The sequence below is a fragment of the Gymnodraco acuticeps genome, unplaced genomic scaffold (assembly GCF_902827175.1).
Source record: "Gymnodraco acuticeps unplaced genomic scaffold, fGymAcu1.1, whole genome shotgun sequence".
NCBI classification, from domain to species: Eukaryota; Metazoa; Chordata; class Actinopteri; order Perciformes; family Bathydraconidae; genus Gymnodraco; species Gymnodraco acuticeps.
Window position 1 is genome coordinate 3,472,311 of NW_022990235.1, and position 20,046 is coordinate 3,492,356.

Genomic DNA, 20,046 nt, shown 5'->3' on the forward strand with positions numbered 1-20,046 from the left:
TACTGACAGTCCTGTGACCGTAGAGTTATTTAATGTGCCTCGAAAACACGTGTTGGACCATCTCAAGTTGTGATGGAAATAGACCTATTAGTGTACTTCAACACACAGTGATACACAGTGTGTGTGTGTGTGTGTGTGTGTGTGTGTGTGTGTGTGTGTGTGTGTGTGTGTGTGTGTGTGTGTGTGTGTGTGTGTGTGTGTGTGTGTGTGTGTGTGTGTGTGTGTGTGTGTGTGTGTGTGTGTGTGTGTGTGTGTGTGTGTGTGTGTGTGTGTGTGTGTGTGTGTGTGTGTGTGTGTGTGTGTGTGTGTGTGTGTGTGTGTGTGTGTGTGTGTGTGTGTGTGTGTGTGTGTGTGTGTGTGTGTGTGTGTGTGTGTGTGTGTGTGTGTGTGTGTGTGTGTGTGTGTGTGTGTGTGTGTGTGGGTTGGTTGGTTAACAATCATTTAAAACAATTGGAAGCAAATATGAAGAGAAAATAATTTAGCTTTTTACTAAATAGTCGATATGGAAAGAATGTAACATTTTCTATAACGCCCATCTCAGATAATGCAGATAGCTTACCTTATTAAGTCATTATAGATTTCATGATGTGTTGTAAAAATAAATCCATAAAGCATCATGGATGAGTTTGTTACTATAATTGTACGGTTCTAAAAGCATATTGTAACATACTGTATATGTATGTTCATAATGCATTATATAGACAATCACAATGGTACTTGGTGCTTGACCTGTGTTCTGACTTAAAAAAGGTTGTGTGCATTACAAGCTTTTTAAAAATGTATTTTAAAATAACGTTTAACAATTGTTTACCATCAGTTATTTATACAGTAACTCCCTCTAAGATATCTGGTTATCTTCCACAATCTGCAGGGATCAAAACAGCTCTGTGCTAGCACTGCATTTACAGTAATCAATTGAATTTAATATAATTGAATACGAAAATTACACAACATTTCAATCTTTATTTATTTGTATTATCTCCGAAAAAACCTATATTTTTGGTGTGATTTATTGTTAAAATGCTGGATGAAGCTACATTGGCCATGATGGAAGAATTTTCATCATAAATGAAGGACTTTTATCTGTTTTATGAACTGCATACTCTATCATTATCATAATTAGATCATTGTTGCACATTTTATTTAATTAATCATTATATTATAACTTTGATTTAAGACCTAAAGCTTGCTGGACAATGATAGAAATTGGAAAAAAAGGGGTTACATTTTTCTAAATTATTAGTAAGGTAATCTTTTAAAGTCATTCTTTTTTTCTTGGTATCATTGCAGGCAGTTGCTCCTAAATATTTGACCCCCTGTAGATAAACCCAACACGTTTTACATCTTCAGGCTTAAAATATTGATAGAAACATCAGTCGTTTTTTTATACAGTATGAGCGTGAGACCACCGAGGAACTGAGTGTTTTATATCAAAGGTTGGTCCAGGACTCGAGGCAATGACAAATGGCTGAGCTCTGAGAACACTGTGGAGGAGACAGCTATATTTGTATTTCTTCCAAATAAGCACACACGGGAGCATAAGAGATCAAGTTTCACATTGTTATTGAATATATAGTCCTCTTTGGCAGGGTGTGAACTAGTCATGAGTATTTATCTCCTAATGCCGCCTCTCGCCATCTTTGCCAGTTCAGTGTCCTCTTTCAACAAGGAAAGAATACTCGATACTACACATCGCATAACGTGATCCCCTTCTTGTCGCGCATGGGGAACAAACACTTTCCTGAAGAGAAGGTCGAGCTAGTTGCCTGGCCTTGTCTTCAGTTCATCTGTCAAAGGCACACAGTACAAGTCCATTTAAAGAGAAGGTTTATAAATACGTGCCCACCCTTGAGACAACACAAGTGCCTGAGGCGAGAAACGCGGAAACACAAACCTTAGCATCTGTTCACTAAAGATTCCACGTCGGAGCTGCATTATACATTTAAGAAGTCTACAGGCAAATAAACCTTCATGAAGCACGACATGTAAGGCAACAAGCCGAGTCACCAGCGCCTATAGACGAGGTGATTTACAGGGGTCAAAACCAGCCTATGGTCAAAACCTTTTCTCGTGTGTCATACTGACGGTCGAGTTGTCAACAGGAAAACCTGTTACCCTTTGACTTGCAGCGCACTGAGGGTCAACAACTGAGCCTGGTGTTACTGTCAGAAATGTTGAGGTGTAATCTGATATGCTGGAACATATGAAGGGTGAAAGAAAATGATCAGACACCATAATTTACCCATTTATTTGTTTAAAAAATATCAAGACCATGTAATTAGAGAGAAAGACATTTTTCAGGACACATTTTTGGATCTTTATTGTTAATGTTAGCCAAATGTAAACCTCGGCAGGATCAAACTGGAAACATTTTTCATTTAATTTAAACATTTAATTTAAATAGTGAGTTATAGGTTTAATCTTGAAGAGAAAAGGTTCAGCGAGATGGTGAACTTGCTATTTCTGTGCAGAAGGCAATTTTGAGAAAAATCCAATAAAAGCAATGAATGTTGTTAGAGTTGAAACATTTTTTATATTCCATGGAGGGGCCATGCAGAAAATGTTTGGGATCAACTACCATAATCAATTATTCATTCATAATCAGTTAAAAAAAAAAACTTGCAAATGACAGCCAAAATATATTTGGTTAAAAAAAAGATAATGATATGCAACAATATTCTTAACCCCCTGTTTGATGTGTCACTGAAAGGTTGTGTGATAATGTTGGTGATATCAGATTTCAGAGACAGTCCCTTGAAAGCTGAAGTCCTTTGACCCTACCAGACGACCCCAGTTAGAAAGGTTGTGTCTGCCATCCGTCTGAGCTCGAGGATCATCACACCCTCATAAACAACCACGGAAATAAGACATCCGAGCCAGTATATTGCAACATTTTTGTCATTCTGTTGGTCCGCAAGAGTACGGTGTGAGATTTTAAGGCAAATCATGAATCTAAAAAAAGGGGGAAATGAATCCTCAGACTGTGGCAGAGCGCTGTCAGTGGGAGAAACCTGACACGCGTTTCTGTGAAGGCAGATTTCTAGAAGTCATGTAAACTAATGTCGAAGAGTGTAAACATGGCAGCAACAGGGTCTCACTTCCGACCTTTGTACACTACAACTAACAATCATTTTTTAAACATGTATTGCTGCCTCTTTTAATTCTACATTTACAAATAATTTGTCCCGAGTCACTGTGAAAAGTTAATGTTGGGATTTATTTGAAATTACTGTGTTGATACTTAACCTCCTTGTGAGAGTACCAAATGAGATTGCAGTGTTTACAGATCTCCTTCCATCTCATGACTCACATTAAAAATAAATTGCTCTGCCCCCCTTGAATTTCCACTTTCCAGACAGTGTGTAGTTCAAGTTCAATTGTATTTCTGAGGCACAATGCCATATAAATTGCAATGGCTCAGACTGTAGACTTGCTGGAAAGTATTAAGGGCAAAAATAAAACGAGGGCTCGGCAAACACTGCCTGTCTGTTCCTTTGTGCAATGCAACCAAGACAATGCATGGCTGTGGAATGCCTGATTTATTCCTCAGTAATTGCAAACATTCTTTGGGATATGTATTCATATTTTACATTATGTGTGTCTATATTTGCTGTCTATATTCATACCAGCTCTATATTGCATTCAATTTCTACACTACTGTTCATACTGTATATACTATATATTTTGTATCCGTCAGTATACTTATATTATACTACACTTTACTGCTTCTTTTGCACTTCTGGTTAAATTATAACTGCATTTACCTTTCTCGGTACTACCTGTGTAATCTCAATAAAGCTGAATCTAATCTTATATAATATAATAAGAAGACATGAGGCCACCTTTAAATGTTTATTAATATACAGTCATTGTATTCAAAATGTCTCCAATGAAAAGGTTTTTATACCACTCATTAATATGTATAATGTTTTATAACAACACATTATATTTACTTGTAAATATAGCTCATGTATTATAATTGCCAGCCACACCATGATTTTCTGCATAATCCCTCTTATAATGCATTATATATGGATTATAATTGACATCAAGTGGTCTCTAGATGCTTTAGGAAAATGTATGAGATCCCCGAGTTTTAGGCAGATACAATACAAGCTGGTTTTAAGTCTGTATAACATGGAATGCGTAAAGTAGAAATAATACAGTAAACATAGTACAATGATTTAATAACAGACAACACAACTTTTGATAATGAACAACTGGTGGACACTTACATTTATCTAATGCAATGTTTCACACAAGACTAAATAGACTTTAAATACAGAAAATGCCTTTAAACTATTTGAATGTGACCTTATTAGATATCCTGATAACTTATTATAAAATGCTATCGTGTTATGAATGTGTTTTCCTTTATGAGGGCTTATCATGCATTGTACAAATTAATATAAGTATAACTTATTTTTGAAACTACATTTTTCTTTATTGTCATTCATTCATGAAACTCACTTTATGTACAAATTGTTAAAAAAATACATTCATATTCAATTAATTAAACACTTCTAACAGCAGACAATACATTATGCAGTGAGGTGTTTTAAACCATTCATTTACTCCATTTGTAATGATTTGAGGCAGATGTTGTCACATTAACTTCAAAGTTGGCCCTGATCCAAAAGATTTCCACCTTTGCATGTTATAATGAGATAAGTACACGCCTTGGCAGGCTGTATTATCAGTCAAGTGGGGTAGTCAGGTCTTCTTGGAAAGTGTTCATGGCACTCTGCTGGCAGGATTTCATACAGCATTGTTTTGCAAAAAATACAGTTTTGAATCTGAAGTGCTTTGTGCCATCAGCATTTGTTTGAAAAAAGTTATCTTTCACAGCATGTAAGGTTTTACCGGATACATAAACATCTCCTGGACATGTTAATTAACAACAGAGGAATATTAAAGCACGGAAAATGTGGGTATTGTTTTTTCCCCATTGCCCTTCCTCCCTTCAAAACAAATCAAATTAAGTTTGGTATTTCATCAAATGCCGACCTCAGCGAGTGTTTCTGCTATCATGTGGTATCATTATTTTCACAGGTTCTTAGATTAGCAACTGTTAGGCCCATTTCTGCTTCTTGGTCACAGGGAAGACTTGCAAGGCTTCTGCAACAGAATACCAGTGACATATGAGAGCTTCTCCACGGCTAAAGTCGGATCCTCTGCAGTGCCAAGGTGCATTAAAGAGATTACCACAGAGACCCAAACAATGTCTGAACTTCAGTAACCCAATACGCATGCCAGGACAATATTTATGCAAGGTTAAAAAGAAAATGCTGCTTTGTAACTGTTCTGATCTATTTATACCCTTTCAATTCAGTCTCTTGTTTAACTGTGTGCATGAGTGGCACCGTTACTTCTGCTGTAAAATATTTTACTGTGAGCAAATGTCTCCCTGACCATGTACTGCAGTCATAAAGGACGTTGTGGGTTATTTAAAATATAAATAAAAATGATACTGATTCATATCATTATAAAAAATATACATCAAAGCTAAACTTCACTATAATGATTTCGAGGAAAAGTCCTTATATTAACTTTTCATTTACATTTTTGCCCTTGTAGACTCATGTCAAAGTGACCAGAGTTATTTGTGATGAATGGTCGGTGATGTTTAGCAACAAAAGATACCAGAGATCAGATTAGGAAACAAACTCAAGCATGACGACGTAAAGGTACATGACCAAATAAATCAAGTCATTGCTGCTGAGTGAACACAGATCTCTCTATATAAGAAGGGGGCTGGACGTCAGACTGAGACACGACCAGCCAAGGTGAGTGTGGAACAGTCTTTTATTAGCAGGAGCATCAGTTTAGTAAACAATGCAGGGCTTGACCACTCAATGCCAAACACCACACACTGAATGCTGAACTGTCTGTGCCAAGCTTCTTGTACAGTCAGTTCAATTACAGTTACTAATTGAGACTTTGTCTTTTCTTCAGAAATATCATTAGACCATCATCTTCTGAGAAGGGAATAAGGTATTTCATTTATTTTACTGCTGTTTCATTTTGTCAAACAATAGCTGAGTACAGAGAAGATACAGTATGTGATAAGTGACATTTTGTTGAATGACTTTATGGTCATCAATTGTTAAACTTGTGTGTTAACAAATAAATTAACATAGCTAATGTTGTATCTGACTTAAACAATTATGCCTGCAGCATTGAAATAGCAAATACATTGGCTCTCCTATTTGTGTAATTGCATTATGACTTTAAATGACAAACTTGTATTCAAGGATGTAGCTGCACATGTAACAAGCCATGGCATCTACAAAGATAAACACTTAAGGACACTTTATGCATGGATGATGAGACTTGGTTGATGCAAACAGTACATTTAACTTGTGTTTCACTTTTTCATTATGCATTAAACATAAATAAATGCAATCACCTTTAGCTGCTTTTAATTGTAAGATTTATCAAAACGTTAATAGCTTTGTTCATTAGTAAAGTACCATCATGACAAGAGAGATAGACTGACTTCAAGTCCTGCTGCCTGTTCTTACCTGCCTGCAGTAAAGACTCACCATGGGGGACGCAGAAATGGAGTGTTTTGGTCCGGCGGCCGCTTACCTCCGGAAGCCAGAACGAGAGAGACTTGAGGCTCAAACAACTCCCTTTGATGCTAAATCAGCGTACTTTGTGACCGAGCCTGCATGTTCCTCAAGGGGAAACTTGTGAAGAAAGAGGGGGGCAAAGCCACCGTGGAGACCCTCTGTGGAAAGGTAATGTTGATGGCTGTTTTTAATTTGAAAACTGTTTGACAGACTGTGTTTTCTTAGGGGTGAAGTTTATATTGTGAGACTTCTGCTGAACAATTTAGAGAAAAAATATTGTACTTTTTACTCCACTACATTTATCTGATTATTTTTATATTTTTGTTACTAATAAAAATATCTAAGAATAAAAGCAACAAATGGTTCATCATGTGATATTATAGGTACAAATACACTAGGTAAAGATAAGTATGTATTAAAAAAGAATCTCCTCCTTTACTAGCTGCAAAAGAAAAGTGATAAACCAAAATTATAATTAAAAAATATGACATTTATTCTGAAATGGTCCACTGTGCAGAATGAGTATTGTACTTGTTCCTACCTAACTTTATTTTGATCAAAAGACATTACTGATTTTCAATTAGTAACTAAGGAAAAGTTCTGATTTCATCTACCGCCATAATGAATACCGCCTCGTCTGTCAAAACTGAAGGTCTGTGTTTTTCTTTTCTTGTTACAGACTATCACTGTTAAAGACACTGAAATCTTCTCCATGAACCGTCCAAAGTACGATAAGATTGAGGACATGGTCATAATGACCCACCTCAGTGAACCTTCTGTGCTGTATAACCTCAAAGAGCGCTATGCAGCATGGATGATCTACGTGAGTTTTGTGCAGGAGGCTTTATTTTATTGTATGCACATGTATTTGTAAAAAGATTGATAATTCTTTGATATTTCACACTGTTGTTTGTTTGTAGCCTTTATTTAACCAGGTGAAGCCCCTTGAGATCAAAAGATCTCTTTTTCAAGGGTGACCTGCAGGACATTAGTTACACATGTAACATAAAAACAACAGAACAACAATAAGGATGACATACAACATAATGTACAGGGTACAGTTTACAAACTCTATTTACAGTGACAGGTACCATGAGTATCAAACAGCATGTCACCCAGCCGAGTTTTAAAATGATGCAGGGGAACCAAAGTGCTCAGTTTTAAACATGTTTGCAGACTGTTCCAATTTAGTGGAGCTGCACAACTAAAAGCTTTCTTCCCTAAGACAGTCCTAGCACGTGGCACATTTAATAAAACAACATCATGAGATCTCAGTGAATATGTACTTTCAATTCGTCGAGAGATCAGAGAGCAGATATAAAAAGGTAGTTTTTTTTTTGTAGACCTACTCAGGGCTGTTCTGCGTCACTGTGAACCCCTACAAGTGGCTCCCAGTGTATGACTCAGTGGTTGTCAATGGATACAGAGGCAAAAAGAGGATTGAGGCTCCACCCCACATCTTCTCCATCTCTGATAACGCCTATCAGTTCATGCTCCAAGGTATCAGTCAGTTTGAAAGTGTGTCCAGAAAAATCAAAGCTGTAGAGGTCAACTTCTAACTGTTGCTGTACTCAATGGTCACCCTATAAGTGGGACTTGTGTTTCACTGTTTTGTGTTGTTTCCACAACAGTTTGTTGTCCTTGGTAAACATGCAGTTTATTGTGACACTAGAACTGTGGTCTCATACAATTCATAATGCAATAATACTTTTAAGAATATAAATGAATGCAATAACACAATGTGTGTGTGTAAATGTCATTCTCTCAACAGATCGTGAGAATCAGTCAATCCTGATTACGTAAGTCAATTCTCAGGATAACTTATTTAGACTGATATAACACTGATTATTTCTGTGTCTATCATTACTTACTTACACCAACACATTTGTCATATTATGCATTATAGTGGAGAATCCGGTGCAGGAAAGACTGTCAACACCAAACGTGTCATCCAGTACTTTGCGACAATCGCAGTGGCTGGAGGAAAGAAAGTTGACCAGAACAAAATGCAGGTAAATTCAATCTGTGCAAAAAAAAGTATTAATAAAGCCGACATATTGAATGTAAACTAAAGCGTGATGTTATGTTTGCTGAATGAAGGGTTCACTGGAGGATCAAATCATTGCAGCCAGCTGGAGGCTTATGGTAACGCCAAAACTGTGAGGAATGACAACTCATCTCGCTTTGTAAGTATTTGCAAACGTAAGTCTTTTTAACATAGGAATGCAATAAGTTACATTTCTAATCTACAGCCATCTTTCAGGGTAAATTCATCCGAATCCATTTTGGAACAACTGGAAAGTTGGCTTCAGCTGATATTGAAACATGTAAGCCTTCATCCGACTATTATCCAGAAGATTTAATCAAAAGACAAACAGTAAAACACTTTATTTATTATATCACCTTTGTTCCAGATCTGCTGGAAAAGTCTCAAGTGACGTTCCAGCTGTCTGCTGAGAGGAGCTACCACATATTCTATCAGCTGATGACTGGCCACAAACCCGAGCTGATAGGTCAGACCATTTTTTTTTTTGGTCCATTTATTACCTGCTGTATTGTGTATTTTGCTTTCCATAATTAACCAAATGTAATCTTTTCTCAGACGCTCTCCTAATTACAACCAATCCGTACGACTATCCCATGATCAGTCAGGGTGAAATCACTGTCAAGAGTATAGATGACACTGAAGAGTTTATTGCCACTGATGTAAGAAAATGATCAAATCCACACCTTCAAAAATCTGAATGCAATTAGAAATGTTTTCCTTTTTTTTGGAGAAAAAAAAACCTTTTTTCTTATAATATTTTTAGACTGCCATCGATATCCTGGGCTTCACTGCTGATGAGAAGATGGGCATTTACAAGCTGACTGGATCTGTGATGCATCACGGAGCAATGAAGTTCAAGCAAAAGCAGCGTGAAGAGCAGGCCGAGCCCGATGGCACTGAGGGTATGTGGGACTTTGGAAAACGAGAAAAGTTATAAATCTAATCTTTGTATTCTCTATGAAATTACGTCTTCTCACTCAGTTTGCTATTCTTTTCAGTCGCCGATAAAATCGCCTACCTCATGGGCCTGAACTCAGCCGACATCCTGAAGGCTCTGTGCTACCCAAGGGTCAAAGTCGGAAATGAATTTGTGACTAAAAGCCAGACTGTGCCTCAGGTAAAATCTTCCCATACAGTCCTTTGAAGCTTAACTCTACTGCCCTGTAACCTTTGATTATTGATAATAATATTTAATTATTGTTATATGTCTAAAAAACAGGTGAACAACGCCGTCAGTGCTCTCTGCAAGTCTGTCTATGAGAAGATGTTCTTGTGGATGGTCGTCAGAATCAATGAGATGCTGGCCACCAAGCAGTCCAGACAGTTCTACATTGGTGTCCTGGATATTGCCGGGTTTGAAATCTTCGATGTAAGTTAAAACACACATTGCACTTGTCAGGTTTACAGAGTGAAACAGCACAATGAAAGTTTGACATGACATCTTCTTTCCCATCTAAAGTATAACAGCTTGGAGCAGCTGTGCATCAACTTCACCAATGAGAAGCTGCAACAGTTTTTCAACCACCACATGTTTGTTCTGGAGCAAGAAGAGTACAAGAAAGAGGGAATTGAATGGGAGTTCATTGACTTTGGTATGGACTTGGCTGCCTGCATTGAGCTGATTGAAAAGGTGAGCTACATGCAGTTTATTAACGCACACAGAAAACTATTTATGACTTTAAGCTTTGTTTTTAATTATCATTTCATCATGACAGCCAATGGGAATCTTCTCCATCCTTGAAGAGGAGTGCATGTTCCCCAAGGCATCAGACGTCACCTTCAAGAACAAACTGTTCGACCAGCATCTTGGTAAAAGTGCAGCCTTCCAGAAACCCAAACCTGCCAAAGGCAAAGCTGAGGCTCACTTTGCTCTGATGCACTATGCCGGCACTGTTGACTACAACGTCACCGGATGGCTGGAAAAGAACAAAGACCCCCTGAACGACTCAGTGGTTCAGCTCTACCAGAAGTCTTCAGTCAAACTGTTGGCTCTCCTCTATGCATCCCATAACGCTGCAGAAGGTACGTGCTGTCGACTGTCTGTACATTAGTTATCAAACATGGCAATGTGTTTAATTTAATCATTTTTACCTCCAGCTGAGGGTGGTGCAAAGAAAGGTGGCAAGAAGAAGGGTGGTTCCTTCCAAACTGTATCTGCATTGTTCAGGGTGAGATATGAAGGAAGGACTAATGTAATGTATTGCTCTTATTTAGTTTCTTTTGTCAATGTAATGTCATTTGAATGTTTCAGGAGAATTTGGGCAAGCTGATGACCAATTTGAGAAGCACACATCCTCATTTTGTGCGCTGCGTGATTCCCAATGAATCAAAGACACCAGGTATGTGCTCCTTGCGGTAATAGATTCAATTAATAAAGTAATAGAGATTATTATAGAGACACAATACAAGAAAAGGAAGATGTTTTGACCATTTACAAACCGGTTACTAATTAATTACAAATACTTAATGATATCATAGGTCTCATGCAGAACTTCCTGGTCATCCACCAGCTGAGGTGTAACGGTGTGCTGGAAGGTATCAGGATCTGACTTCAAGCAGAGGTAGCATAAATATCATCCTGACAGTCATTGTACAGTAAAGTATTAATTATCTTCAAGTTAGTTTGTCTAACTGAATGACATCTTTACCTTCAGATACAAAGTATTGAACGCTAGCGTAATCCCTGAGGGCCAATTAATTGACAACAAGAAGGCCTCAGAGAAGCTGCTGGGATCCATCGATGTGGACCATGCTCAGTACAAGTTTGGCCACACCAAGATAGAGTGAGACATGCTTCCCAAGGATGTTTACAAAGAAGTACAAGGTTAACTATCATAAATAACTATTAATAAGAACTATTGACCCTTAGGTGTTCTTCAAAGCCGGTCTGGTGGGTGCTCTTGAGGAGATGAGAGATGAAAAGTTGGCACAGCTGGTCACAATGACCCAGGCTCTCTGCAGAGGTTTCCTCATGAGGACAGAGTTCATCGAGATGATGGCGAGGAGGTAATGCGTTGGCCTATTTTTTATGTCCCCTAATTTTGAAAGTCTCTTCCTAAAGTCTGCAACTTTTCAACATGTTCTAACTCAATGTTTTCTCTGTTGTTTTCAGAGAGGCCGTTTACTCCATCCAGTACAACATCCGCTCATTCATGAATGTCAAAACCTGGCCATGGATGAAGCTCTACTTTAAGATTAAACCTCTGCTGAAGAGTGCAGAGAGTGAAAAGGAGATGGCGCAAATGAAAGAGGACTTTTCAAAGATGAAAGAAGATCTAGCAAAGGCTCTGTCAAAGAAGAATGAGCTGGAGGAGAAGATGGTTTCTCTGCTGCAGGAGAAGAATGACTTGCAGCTACAAATGCAGTCCGTACGTTAAAATAGAAAGAGGCTATTGCTTGTCCAGAAATCCTGGTTTAAATGTTCAATGAATATCATTTTTATTTTATGTCATATCAAATCTAGGAAGGTGACACCCTCTGTGATGCAGAGGAGAGGTGTGAGGGGCTCATTAAAGCGAAAATCCAGCTTGAGGCCAAACTCAAAGAGACGTCTGAGAGACTGGAGGATGAGGAGGAAATGAATGGTGAGCTGACTGCAAAGAAGAGGAAGCTGGAGGACGAGTGCTCTGAGTTGAAGAAAGACATCGATGACTTGGAGCTCACCCTGGCCAAAGTGGAAAAGGAGAAACATGCCACTGAGAACAAGGTTACGAGACGACTTTTCAATTATGTATTTTCAGGGAGATTAAAACATTTGTGTTAATTAAAATTGTTATCAACATTTACAGGTTAAGAACCTTACAGAGGAAATGTCATCTCAAGATGAAACCATTGCCAAGTTGACCAAAGAGAAGAAAGCCCTCCAAGAGGCCCATCAGCAGACCCTCGATGATCTGCAGGCAGAGGAAGACAAAGTCAACACTCTGACCAAGGCTAGAGTCAAGCTGGAGCAACAAGTCGACGACGTACGTAACAACAATCAGTTAAAAGGAAAATATTATTGAGGTTAAAGGGAAACACTTCTCTTATTAGAATCTGGTAACAGCACTGACACCAATGTCCTGCTTCATGGAAGTATTTTAATGCTGCCTTCATACGGCTTTGACAGTAGAAAAGTGACTATAGTTTGCTTTACTAAAATGTTGCTGGATTATATGCCCGACTTCGTTCCCGTGAAACTCTTGTGTGTTTGGAGGCAAAGTAAATTCAGTGCTGGGCTTTGCCACTTACAGTAAGAAATTTGAAGAAGGGTCATTGTTGACGTAAATACAAAGAAATGATACAAAAGAAAAAAGGAACAACAATTATAATGAAATTATATTATTATATAATTAAATTTTTGTTTTTTTCTGAAAATCCTAAGGGTTATAACCTACATTTTAAGAAATCATCTATTTTGCTCACAGCTTGAAGGTTCTCTGGAGCAAGAAAATAAACTTTGTATGGATCTCGAGCGAGCCAAAAGAAAGCTTGAGGGAGATCTGAAACTGGCCCAGGAATCCCTGATGGATCTGGAGAATGACAAGCAGCAGTCTGATGAGAAAATAAAGAAGTAAGAATAAAAAAATGCTCTGTGTCAACCAGCTTGCAATAACAATTGATTTGAGGAACACTGCTTGCTTGTTACTTCAATAAGACAACTCATTCTGTTCCCTGCAGGAAGGACTTCGAGATAAGCCAGCTCCTAAGCAAGATCGAGGATGAGCAGACTCTTGGAATCCAGTTACAGAAAAAGATTAAGGAACTTCAGGTATAATTTGAAGTGTTTTAGGTTATAAGAATATTCAAATATCTTCCAGGGTTTTTTGTTAAACGTTCTGTGTTTCAGGCTCGTATTGAGGAGCTGGAGGAGGAGATCGAGGCTGAGCGAGCTGCTCGGGCCAAGGTGGAGAAGCAGAGGTCTGATCTCTCCAGGGAACTTGAGGAGATCAGCGAGAGGCTGGAAGAAGCTGGAGGAGCAACGTCTGTTCAGATCGAGATGAACAAGAAGCGTGAGGCCGAGTTTCAGAAGCTGCGTCGTGACCTCGAAGAGTCCACCCTGCAGCACGAGGCCACCGCTGCAGCTCTCCATAAGAAGCAGGCTGACAGCGTGGCAGAGCTCGGAGAACAGATCGACAACCTCCAGAGAGTCAAACAGAAGCTGGAGAAAGAGAAGAGCGAGTACAAGATGGAGATCGATGACCTCAGCAGCAACATGGAGTCTGTTGCCAAATCAAAGGTGAGCGAACACAATTATCTTATAGAAAGCAAACAATAGTAGTAGTACTTTTGTTCTCATACACTTTTTTTTTTACCAGACAAACCTTGAAAAGACGTGTAGGACATTAGAAGATCAACTGAGTGAGCTCAAATCCAAGAATGATGAAAATGTTCGCCAGCTAAACGACGTGAATACACAGAAAGCACGACTTCAAACTGAAAATGGTCTGAATATCATCACATCATTCAAAAACCATATCTCCATTCAACATGATGGACGGAAAGGGAAACCTTTCTAGCATGATAATGGGAACACTGTGTCCATGAATTAGTTAGCTGTTGGCATTTTGTTCTTATGTACATTAAGACAACTACAATTTTTGATTAGGGGAATGTACGCGTCAGCTGGAGGAGAAAGAAGCTCTTGTTTCTCAGCTGACAAGAGCCAAGCAGGCTTACACTCAGCAGGTTGAGGAGCTGAAGAGGCACATAGAGGAGGAAGTCAAGGTAACAGTCTGTGAATGATCATCAGAGGAAAGGCACCAGACGATTGTTAACAAATATTAATCAGGAGCTCTTTTGGTTCATAGGCCAAGAACGCCCTGGCTCATGCTGTTCAGTCGGCCCGTCATGACTGCGACCTGCTCAGAGAGCAGTACGAGGAGGAGCAGGAGGCCAAGGCTGCAGCGCGCAATGTCTAAGGCCAACAGCGAGGTGGCTCAGTGGAGAGCCAAATACGAGACTGACGCCATTCAGCGCACTGAGGAGCTGGAGGAGTCTAAGTAATGAACAATCCTAAAATCACATTGTTTCCACATGCGATGATTCTGTGATTAAGCATGAAACCTATTCAACCCATGCTTTAACAGGAAAAAGCTTGCCCAGCGTCTTCAGGATGCAGAGGAGTCTATCGAGGCTGTGAATGCGAAATGTGCCTCTCTGGAAAAGACAAAACAGAGACTGCAGGCAGAAGTGGAGGACCTGATGATAGATGTGGAGAGAGCTAATGCTCTGGCTGCTAACCTCGACAAGAAGCAAAGAAACTTTGACAAGGTCAGATATTTTGCTAAATGGTTTTGTTTTTTGGACAATGTGAGGTCGCAAAAGAAAAACTCAATTGTTTGTTGTGCTTTCAGGTTCTTGCAGAGTGGAAGCAGAAGTTTGAGGAGAGCCAGGCTGAGCTGGAGGGATCTCAGAAGGAGGCTCGGTCATTGAGCACAGAGATGTTCAAACTGAAAAACTCCTATGAAGAAGCTTTAGACCACCTGGAGACCCTGAAGAGAGAGAACAAGAACCTGCAACGTAAGACAACTCATTCAGCTTCCTCATCAGTATGCACTCTAAACACCAAGTCAATGTATCTGAAGTATGTTTTTTATTTTACATTTGTATATATCATGTACAATTTAAAAATGTATACCGTATAAATCTGCTCAAACAGAAGAGATCTCAGATTTGAGTGAACAAATTGGTGAGACTGGAAAGACAATCCATGAGCTTGAGAAGGGAAAGAAGACAGTGGAAAGCGAGAAAACTGAGATCCAGACAGCTCTGGAGGAGGCAGAGGTAAATATGAATATATAAAAATGATATATGATATTATATTAAATGTTTTAGAGCACACCTGTGTAAGAATCATAGTGTATAGGGTTTGGACTTGTTTTTCCTTTACTAGACTAACTCTCAGGTTCTGTCCTATACATACACTGTTCTGTGCTACTTGATCAAACTCACACTTTTTTACAGGCTACATTTGAGCATGAGGAATCTAAGATTATGCGTGTTCAGCTTGAGCTCACACAAGTCAAGGGTGAAGTTGACAGAAAAATTGCAGAGAAAGACGAGGAGATTGACCAGATCAAGAGGAACAGCCAGAGAGTGATTGAGACCATGCAGAGTACTTTGGATTCTGAAGTCAGGAGCAGGAATGATGCCCTGAGAATCAAGAAGAAGATGGAGGGAGACCTCAATGATATGGAGATTCAGCTGAGCCACGTAAACCGCCAGGCATCTGAAGCCCAGAAACAGCTGAGAAACGTTCAGGGACAACTTAAGGTACAGTTACTAAAGCTTTTGTGTCATTTTGCTTTAAAAATGAGCTGGAAGTGTTTGTTGATATACAGCTATTCATATTTTAGGATGCCCAAATTCATCTTGATGAAGCCGTTAGAGGTCAAGAAGACATGAAGGAGCAGGTTGCTATGGTGGAGCGCAGGAACAACCTGATGATGGCTGAGATCGAGGAGCTGAGAGCAGCACTGGAGCAGACGGAGAGGTGCCGCAAAGTGGCTGAACAGGAGCTGGTTGATGCCAGCGAGCGAGTGGGACTGCTGCACTCTCAGGTAATCAAAGACAATGACATGTGAAACACCTGACAACTGATAATGACATAATGCAGTCTAATCCTAACTATTGTTTATTTAGAATACCAGTCTCATTAACACCAAGAAGAAGTTGGAGACTGACCTTGTCCAAATCCAAGGTGAGGTGGAAGACTCTGTCCAGGAAGCAAGAAATGCTGAAGAAAAGGCCAAGAAGGCCATCACTGATGTGAGTCATCTTTACACATTTCTATGTAACTGAACTGAAAGTGTAAGATATAATATTTCAGTGCATGATATTGTATATTTAGCCATTTTTCTTTTAGAGCAGTTGAAACACTAGACTGCAATAGGCTAATATAAAATCTGAACAACATTTCAGGCCGCCATGATGGCAGAAGAGCTGAAGAAGGAGCAGGACACCAGCTCTCATTTGGAGAGGATGAAGAAGAACCTGGAGGTGACAGTGAAGGACCTGCAGATCCGCCTGGATGAAGCCGAGAATCTTGCCATGAAGGGCGGCAAGAAGCAGCTCCAGAGACTGGAGGCTAGAGTAAAGACATATGATCTGATTTAAACTTTTGCTTTTATATTAAAATCTTGTGCTTCAAGTAACAGCATATAATGTTAATATTTCAGGTGCGTGAGCTTGAGACTGAAGTTGAAGCCGAGCAGATGCGAGGAGCAGATGCTATCAAAGGTGTTCGCAAATATGAGAGAAGAGTGAAGGAGCTCACTTACCAGGTATACGTTGTTCTTCTAATGATTGCTACATCCATCTGAAAAAGTTGCAAATTATTTAATTTCAATCATGTATTCATGTGAACCACAGACAGAGGAGGACAAGAAGAATGTCACCAGACTTCAGGATCTGGTGGACAAGCTGCAGCTCAAAGTGAAGGCCTACAAGAGGCAGTCTGAGGAAGCTGTGAGTCAGAAACAATTACTCTGCATCATCTCATATAAAGCTTAACGCCTTTCCCATCTGGAAACAAAAGAATACAACAACACTTTGTATGTTAGCAAGGATGAAGGATACTGAATCGTGTTGAATTTCCTCACAGGAGGAGCAGGCCAACACCCACCTGACCAGGTACAGGAAGGTGCAGCATGAGATGGAGGAATCCCAGGAGTGCGCTGACATCGCAGAGTCTCAGGTCAACAAGCTGAGGGCAAAGAGTCGGGAGATTGGCAAAGTAAGTGAAACACAAAACTCAGGCAGCAACACTGTGTAGAAAATCTTAGAGAAAAACAACATAATTGGAAATATTGTTATAATATTATTATATTGTTGACAGTTCAATAATCCACATGTAAGCTGCTGAAGCAAGTTTAAGCTACATGTTACATGACAAATATATTGTGTCTCCTATAGCTCGAATGCAACTGATTATTTATTCTCTCTATCCATTTTAGGGAAAGGATGCTGAAGAATAATCTACAACCTCTTTGAGACCATTGAGAATCATACAATATGCATTTTCATTGAACTGCTCTCACTCAATATTGTAGACAGGGGCGCGGGAAGGGGGGTGCTGAGGGCGCTGCAGTACCCCCTAGCGGCAGGCAGGCGGAGGTCCCCTGCCTGCAATTTTATTTTATATATATTCATTTCATTGTGCCTGAAATTATATTTTATATTATTATTCAAATGATGATTTAAAACTATATAATACATTATTTTGCTTCAGGGAAGAAAAATAAAAAAGATGTGGGAAAAAAAGCGTTTTGTTATATACAGTAGGCCTATGGTTTTCAGTCGTCTACTTTTAACGTGATGCACAACAACACAAGTAACTGACATGACGCAAACACGTATCTCTGAATTTTTTCTCTCTAAAAATGCTAAATCATGTGCATAATCATACTGGTCAATATCATGTTTGTGGTATTTGAATTATTGTTTTATGGTTATTATATTGCTGCTGCAGCCGTGCATAATCTGTGTAATATGTAATACATTCCACATTGTTGGTAAAATAATATTTTACATCTTTGTAGTGTGTGTGTGTGTGTGTGTGTGTGTGTGTGTGTGCTCGCGTGCTCGGCCCGCAATAGTGTTCACTGGAGTCCATTGTTGTGATGCCACTGTGTGTGTGTGGTTTTGCCACACACACACACAGTGGCATCACAAAACACACACATGTCTGGTTAATGTGTCAAGCTAAGAGTATGTTAGGTGGGGGACAGCGCCCTGGAAACATAGACACTCCTGCCTGGCTCTGTCTAACGATAACTGAATCCACCAACCACCACTTTTTAAGTTCACTTAACTCGTATAAAAACTAAAGTGTTAAACGTTTAATTTGGTCTAATGCCCTTGAGTATTTCTCAGCTGGTTGCAATACCTCCATGGTGTTTTTTCTTTGCCAAACAACAAAAAAGGGGGGCAGGGTTAATAGGTTTATCTGCGAAATGTACCTTTTATAATTCAATCAAATGTAGATGAATGAATGATTTATATGTGTACACGTCACTTACATTTTTCAATACATTCTTTGTACTGAAGTATTCAAAAGTAAAAATTACATTTTTAATATAGAGGATTTGCTGTGGCCAATTGTTTTCATTGCATTTACAGACCCTTGTAACTCTGATTGTAGAACCACGCAAAAAAAAAGCAGATAGCAAAACCTATACAAACTGACAACAAATCTTTGCTGAGCCTAAAAATAATCATAAATAAATAACATAATGAAAATAAATATACTGCAATACTCAAAACAGCAGCATCCAACAGGCTCTAATCCCACATGTCACTGCATGCATGCACGGAGCACCCGTAGCGCGGAGATCATCATATCATTCTGTCTTGTATTACTTAACAACAAAAAAACGCCGGCTCCCGTCGTTCACTTAAAAGGGCCGACTCTTTGAGCCGACTAGTTCGCGTCCGACACATCACTATTGCAAATACATTTTTTAACCGATTTGAGCCATGTGATATGCAATAGCGTATCGCAATACTTAGCATTACGTAGAATCGCAATACTATCATATCGTGGTTAAGTATCGTGATAGTAGCCTATCGTATTGTGGGGAGCTTGGTGATTCCCAGGCAGACTTAACACTTAACAAGAACTTGAATAACTCCAATAATTCCCAAAATAGCAAACTAATCTTTACATTGTGCTTTACTCAGTTCAAACTGATAGAAAATTACAGCTTAGAGTTTGGACACATATTATTTCTATTTTACATTCCTTCTTAATAGTAATGGATTTAAAATAAACCTCTTTATTATTATCTGCTCCTGTATGGATCATGGTGTCTCTCACCTCGACCGCTGGACAGGTTTACCTGTGAAGCAGGGGAAACAAGCTTCAGCAACACATTCAGTATTATCGTGGCACTAATAGCTCACAGAAACATAGGGAGGCAAACGTGCAACATGTAAAAGACAAGCATACATCCAAATTAAAAACAAGTTGCTAATATTTTCTGTGAGTAAAGCAACCATGTAGTGTTGTGTGTTACTCTCTGTGGAGCCATTTCAACAACATTGTGACAAATAACAGCTGTCTCCCACCCTCATCATACTGCACCTGTTTCCTCCCATGAAACAGACACAACTTTATATCATTGTTAGAAGTCTCGCTCTACTGCACACATAGGAGGCACGCGTTTGTACAGTTACTTGTTTTAATTTGAGTTCTTATCCATAAATAACAACACACAGATATCATACGCAAAGTATATTACAGTTAATGCGATTGCTTTTTTCTCTTAAAAACTCTGTATAAAATTAACTTCTGTTTCGAGACCAACATTACTGTATTCATGTTGGTAGAAAATGAACATTAAAGGAACCTGCTTTTAGTCCTGCTACTCTTGTTAGCATTATTACTACAATGTATTTCAAGTAATTGTATCATAAACAAATCCTAAAAAAAAGAAGAAGGCA

The 20,046-nt window shown here is 39.0% G+C and overlaps 1 pseudogene; it reads left to right on the forward strand.

Annotated features, from left to right (window-relative positions):
- Positions 1–6,546: 6,546 nt before the first annotated feature.
- LOC117548167 lies at positions 6,547–17,579 on the forward strand (annotated as a pseudogene).
- The last annotated feature ends 2,467 nt before the right edge of the window (positions 17,580–20,046 follow it).